Below are 6,870 nucleotides of genomic sequence, written 5' to 3' on the forward strand. Positions count from 1 at the left end.
AGAGGCCTCCGGTGATGATCTCCGATGCGCGTAGATGTACACGTCCGTTGGGAACCCCAAGTGGAAGGTATGATGCGCACGGCAGCAAGTTTCCCTCGTATGAAACCAAGGTTATCGAACCAGTAGGAGCCAAGAAGCACGTGAAGGTTGTTGGTGGAGGAATGTAGTGCGGCGCAACACCGGTGAAACCGGCGCCAACGTGGAACCCGCACAACACAATCAAAGTACTTTGCCCCAACGTAACAGATGAGGTTGTCAATCTCACCGGCTTGCTGAAAACAAAGGATTAAGCGTATCGAGTGGAAGATGGTGGTTGTTTGCAAAGAACAAGTAAAAGCGAGTAGAATGTATTCAGATGTAAAAGAATGGACCGGGGTCCACAGTTCACTAGTGGTGTCTCTCCAATAAGATAACTAACATGCCGGGTGAACAAATTACAGTGCGAGCAATTGACAAATAAAGATTCAATACATATCAACGATGATTACTATGTGATTTAATCAGAGCATTACGACAAAGTACATAGACCGCTATCCAGCATGCATCTATGCCTAAATAATCCACCTTCAGGTTATCATCCGAACCTCTTCCAGTATTAAGTTGTAAACAACAGATAATTGCATTAAGTATGGTGCGTAATGTAATCAACACAAATATCCTTAGACAAAGCATCAATGTTTTATCCCTAGTAGCAACAGCACATCCACAACCTTAGAACTTTCATCGTCATCGTCCTGCATTTAATGGAGGCATGAACCCACTATCGAGCATAATTACCCCCTCTTGGAGTTACAAGTATCAACTTGGCCAGAGCCTCTACTAGCAACGGAGAGCATGCAAGAACATAAACAACACATATATGATAGATTGATAATCAACTTAACATAGTATTCTCTATTCATCGGATCTCACCAAACACAACATGTAGCATTACAAATAGGTGATCTTGATCATGTTAGGCAGCTCACAAGATCTAATACAATGATAGCACAAGCGGAGAAGACAACCATCTAGCTACTGCTATGGACCCATAGTCCAAGGATGAATGATGGCGTGTAACTCACACGTTCGTTGGGAACCCCAAGAGGAAGGTATGATGCGCACAACAGCAAGTTTTCCCTCAGAAAGAAACCAAGGTTTATCGAACCAGGAGGAGCCAAGAAGCACGTTGAAGGTTGATGGCGGCGAAATGTGATGCGGCGCAACACCAGGGATTCCGGCGCCAACGTGGAACCTGCACAACACAACCAAAGTACTTTGCCCCAACGAAACAGTGAGGTTGTCAATCTCACCGGCTTGCTGTAACAAAGGATTAACCGTATTGCGTGGAAGATGATTGTTTGCAAAGAAAACAGCAAAACAAGTATTGTAGTAGATTGTATGCGACGTAAAGAATAGGACCGGGGTCCACAGTTCACTAGAGGTGTCTCTCCCATAAGATAAAAGCATGTTGGGTGAACAAATTACAGTCGGGCAATTGACAAATAGAAAAGGGCATAACAATGCATATACATGATATGATAAATATAGTGAGATTTAATCGGGCATTACGACAAAGTACATAGACCGCCATCCAGCATGCATCTATGCCTAAAAAGTCCACCTTCAGGTTATCATCCGAACCCCATCCAGTATTAAGTTGCAAGCAACAGACAATTGCATTAAGTATGGTGCGTAATGTAATCAACAACTACATCCTTAGACATAGCATCAATGTTTTATCCATAGTGGCAACAGCACGTCCACAACCTTAGAACTTTCCGTCATCGTCCAGGTATCAATGGAGGCATGAACCCACTATCGAGCATAAATACTCCCTCTTGGAGTTAAGAGCAAAAACTTGGCCAGAGCCTCTACTAATAATGGAGAGCATGCAAGATCATAAACAACACATAGGTAATAGATTGATAATCACCATAACATAGTATTCTCTATCCATCGGATCCCGACAAACACAACATATAGTATTACAGATAGACGATCTTGATCATGTTAGGCAGCTCACAAGATCCAACAATGAAGCACATAAGGAGAAGACGACCATCTAGTTACTACTATGGACCCATAGTCAAGGGGTGAACTACTCACTCATCACTCCGGAGGCGATCATGGCGATGAAGAGTCCTCCGGGAGATGATTCCCCTCGCCGGCAGGGTGCCGGAGGCGATCTCCTGAATCCCCCGAGATGGGATTGGCGGCGGCGACGTCTCAGTAAGGTTTTCCGTATCGTGGCTCTCGGTACTGGGGGGTTTCGCGACGGAGGCTTTAAGTAGGCGGAAGGGCAACGCGGGGCCACACGAGGGCCCCACACGCCGGGCCGCGCGGGCCAAGGCCAGGCCGCGCCGCCCTAGTGTGGCGGCGCCTCGTGGCCCCACTTCCTTTCCCTTCGGTCTTCCGGAAGCTTCATGCAAAAATAGGACCCCGGGCGTTGATTTCGTCCAATTCCGAGAATATTTCGTTACTAGGATTTCGAAACCAAAAACAGCAGAAAACAACGAACTGGCTCTTCGGCATCTTGTTAATAGGTTAGTGCCGGAAAATGCGTAAATACGACATATAATGTGTATAAAACATGTAGATATCATCATTAATGTAGCATGGAACATAAGAAATTATCGATACGTTGGAGACGTATCAGCATCCCCAAGCTTAGTTCTGCTCATCCCGAGCAGGTAAACGATAACAAGGATAATTTCTGGAGTGACATGCCATCATAACCTTGATCATACTATTGTAAACATATGTAATGAATGCAGCGATCAAAACAATGGTAATGACATTGGTAAACAAATGAATCATAAAGCAAAGACTTTTCATGAATAGTACTTCAAGACAAGCATCAATAAGTCTTGCATAAGAGTTAACTCATAAAGCAATAAATCAAAGTAAAGGTATTGAAGCAACACAAAGGAAGATTAAGTTTCAGCAGGTTGCTTTCAACTTATAACATGTATATCTCATGGATAGTGTCAATGTAAAGTAATATAACAAGTGCAATATGCAAGTATGTAGGAATCAATGCACAGTTCACACAAGTGTTTGCTTCTTGAGGTGGAGAGAGATAGGTAAACAGACTCAACAATAAAAGTAAAAGAAAGGTCCTTCAAAGAGGAAAGCATCGATTGCTGTATTTGTGCTAGAGCTTTTATTTTGAAAACATGAAACAATTTTGTCAACGGTAGTAATAAGGCATATGAGTTATGTAAATTATATCTTACAAGTTGCAAGCCTCATGCATAGTATACTAATAGTGCCCGCACCTTGTCCTAATCAGCTTGGACTACCGGATCATCGCAATACACATGTTTCAACCAAGTGTCACAAAGGGGTACCTCCATGCCGCATGTACAAAGGTCTAAGGAGAAAGCTCGATTCTCGCTTTTGATTATTCTCAACTTAGACATCCATACCGGGACTACATGGACAACAGATAATGGACTCCTCTTTAATGCATAAGCATGTGGCAACAATTAGTGTTCTCATATGAGATTGAGGATATATGTCCAAAACTGAAACTTCCACCATGATTCATGGCTTTAGTTAGCGGCCCAATGTTCTTCTCTAACAATATGCATGCTCCAACCATTAAGGTGGTAGATCTCTCTTACTTCAGACAAGACGGACATGCATAGCAACTCACATGATATTCAACAAAGGTAGTTGATGGCGTCCCCAGAAGCATGGTTATCGCACAACAAGCAACTTAATAAGAGATAAAGTGCATAAGTACATATTCAATACCACAATAGTTTTTAAGGCTATTTTGTCCCATGAGCTATATATTGCAAAAGTGAATGATGGAATTTTAAAGGTAGCACTCAAGCAATTTACTTTGGAATGGCGGAGAAATACCATGTAGTAGGTAGGTATGGTGGACACAAATGGCATAGTGGTTGGCTCAAGGATTTTGGATGCATGAGAAGTATTCCCTCTCGATACAAGGTTTAGGCTAGCAAGGTTATTTGAAGCAAACTCAAGGATGAACCGATGCAGCAAAACTCACATAAAAGACATATTGTAAACATTATAAGACTCTACACCGTCTTCCTTGTTGTTCAAAACTCAATACTAGAAATTATCTAGACCTTAGAGAGACCAAATATGCAAACCAAATTTTAGCAAGCTCTATGTATTTCTTCATTAATGGGTGCAAAGTATATGATGCAAGAGCTTAAACATGATCACAACAATTGCCAAGTATCACATTATCCAAAACATTTTAGAATTACTACATGTAGCATTTCCCAATTCCAACCATATAACAATTTAACGAAGAAGTTTCAACCTTCGCCTTGAATATTATGAGTAAAGCCTAAGGACATATTTGTCCATATGCAACAGCGGAGTGTGTCTCTCTCCCATACAGTGAATGCTAGGATCCATTTTATTCAAACAAAAACAAAAACAAAACAAACCGACGCTCCAAGTAAAGAACACAAGATGTGAGTGAATAAAAATATAGTTTCAGGGGAGGAACCTGATGATGTTGTCGATGAAGAAGGGGATGCCTTGGGCATCCCCAAGCTTAGACGCTTGAGTCTTCTTAAAATATGCAGGGATGAACCACGGGGGCATCCCCAAGCTTAGAGCTTTCACTCCTCTTGATCATAGTATATCATACTCCTCTCTTGACCCTTGAAAACTTCCTTCACACCAAACTTCAAGCAAACTCATTAGAGGGTTAGTGCACAATTAATAATTCACATGTTCAGAGGTGACACAATCATTCTTAACACTTCTGAATATTGCACAAAGCTACTGGACATTAATGGATCAAAGAAATTCATCCAACATAGCAAATACGGCAATGCGAAATAAAAGGCAGAATCTCTCAAAAACAGAACAGTCCGTAAAGACGAACCTGAAAGGGGCACTAGACTTGCTCAAATGGAAAAACTCAAAACTAATGAAAGTTGCGTACATATCTGAGGATCACGCTCGTAATTTTGCAGATTTTTTAGAATTTTCTACAGAAACTTGTGCCAGAATTCGTGACAGACAGCAATGCTGTTTCTGCGCAGCGATCCCAAATATAACATCAACTTTAACATAGAAACTTTACTTGGCACAAAAACATGATAAGGAGAGGTTGATACAGTAGTAAACAACTTCCAAGACTCAACAAAAGAAAAATTGCTGTAGTAAAAACATGGGTTGTCTCCCATAAGCGCTTTTCTTTAACGCCTTTCAGCTAGGCGCAGAAAGTGTGAATCAAGTATTATCAAGAGTTGAAGCATCAACATCATTACCAGGGGTGTTGGGAGTTTTCTCAACAATGCATGTTATCTCGTCTATGTAAGTTTCAGAGGCTCCTTTTTCATTATTCTTAGGCTTGCTATTCTCATCAAACAAATTTTCAGGAACAAGCCAACCATAGTTATTTTCTAGAGCTTCATGCATTCCTAGGAGTTTACAAGGTATTGTTGTCTTAACCTCCCCACCATCATTAATATCATTAGTGTACTTTAATCTCTCTCCATGTCCATCTTTTCAAGGAGACTAACAAAATTGGTGTAAGAACCAAGCATTTTATATTTAGCAAAGACTTTTCTAGCCTCTCTTGCTACACCACCAAATTCTTTAAGAAGGGTTTCTAAAACAAAGTCTTTCTTCTCTCCTTCCTCCATATCACCAAGTGTGAGAAACATGTGTTGGATTATAGGATTGAGATTAACAAATTTAGTTTCCAGCATGTGTACTAAAGAAGCAACAGCAATTTCATAAGTAGGAGCAAGTTCTACCAAGTGTCTATCTTCAAAATCTTCAGCGGTGCTAACATGAGTGAAAAAATCTTCTATATTATCTCTTCCAATTATAGACCCTCGGCCTACCGGTATGTCTTTTAGAGTGTACTTAGGAGGAAACATGATGAAATAAGCAAAAAGTAAACTAGGTAAAGTAAATGCAAGTAACTAATTTTTTTGTGTTTTTGATATAGAGAGCAAGACAGTAAATAAAGTAAAACTAGCAACTAATTTTTTTGTGTTTTGTTTAGGTGCAGCAAACAAAGTAGTAAATAAAATAAAGCAAGACAAAAACAAAGTAAAGAGATTGGGAAGTGGAGACTCCCCTTGCAGCGTGTCTTGATCTCCCCGGCAACGGCGCCAGAAAAAGAGCTTGATAGCGTGTAACTCACACGTTCGTTGGGAACCCCAAGAGGAAGGTATTATGCGCACAGCAGCAAGTTTTCCCTCAGAAAGAAACCAAGGTTTATCGAACCAGGAGGAGCCAAGAAGCACGTTGAAGGTTGATGGCGGCGAAATGTGATGCGGCGCAACACCAGGGATTCCGGCGCCAACGTGGAACCAGCACAACACAACCAAAGTACTTTGCCCCAACGAAACAGTGAGGTTGTCAATCTCACCGGCTTGCTGTAACAAAGGATTAACCGTATTGTGTGGAAGATGATTGTTTGCGAAGAAAACAGCAAAACAAGTATTGCAGTAGATTGTATGCGACGTAAAGAATAGGACCGGGGTCCACAGTTCACTAGAGGTGTCTCTCCCATAAGATAAAAGCATGTTGGGTGAACAAATTACAGTCGGGCAATTGACAAATAGAAAAGGGCATAACAATGCATATACATGATATGATAAATATAGTGAGATTTAATCGGGCATTACGACAAAGTACATAGACCGCCATCCAAGCATGCATCTATGCCTAAAAAGTCCACCTTCAGAGTTATCATCCGAACCCCATCCAGCATTAAGTTGCAAGCAACAGTACAATTGCATTAAGTATGGTGCGTAATGTAATCAACAACTACATCCTTAGACATAGCATCAATGTTTTATCCCTAGTGGCAACAAGACGTCCACAACCTCAGAACTTTCCGTCACTCGTCCCGGTATCAATGGAGGCATGAAC

The sequence above is a fragment of the Lolium rigidum genome, chromosome 1 (genome assembly GCF_022539505.1).
Source record: "Lolium rigidum isolate FL_2022 chromosome 1, APGP_CSIRO_Lrig_0.1, whole genome shotgun sequence".
Lineage (NCBI taxonomy): Eukaryota > Viridiplantae > Streptophyta > Magnoliopsida > Poales > Poaceae > Lolium > Lolium rigidum.